The sequence below is a fragment of the Pteropus alecto genome, unplaced genomic scaffold (genome assembly GCF_000325575.1).
Source record: "Pteropus alecto unplaced genomic scaffold, ASM32557v1 scaffold433, whole genome shotgun sequence".
Classification (NCBI taxonomy): Eukaryota; Metazoa; Chordata; class Mammalia; order Chiroptera; family Pteropodidae; genus Pteropus; species Pteropus alecto.
This window is the reverse complement of record NW_006433953.1, coordinates 590073-590575: the sequence shown is the minus strand read 5'-3', so window position 1 is coordinate 590575 and position 503 is coordinate 590073.

Sequence of the window (503 nt, the reverse complement as noted above, 5' to 3'; positions counted from 1 at the left end):
AGTATTAAATGACTTTACTATCTATATTAAGATCACACAACTATTAAGGGGCAAACTCTGGCTCTTTCTACTATACCATGCTGGCACTGGAGAAGAGAAGAATAAAGGGTGGATTTGAGAGATATTATCGGGTTAGATTTATCCAAGGTAGGTTACCAGCTGAACATTCATATAAGCTATGGGAATTATCTAAATTATTCCGTGTTCCCAGCTTGGCACCTGGATGAGCGGTAACACTATTAACCCAGATAGGAAACATAAGAAGAAGAGCAGAGAGAGGGAGGTGAGATGACTTCTGGTTTGGACATGTTGAGTTGTGGTGCCTGTGGGACATCTAGAATTTTAAGTGTCTAGGAGGCAGCTAGAAATAAAGGTCAGGAACAAAAGAAAGCTAGAGAGTAAACTTAAAGACTTCTCAGGACAGGTGTGAAAGTTGGAATTATAGGGCTCAGATAGTTCAAGGAGGAGGCCTAGAGTGAGGACACCTATCCACTTAAAAGTCC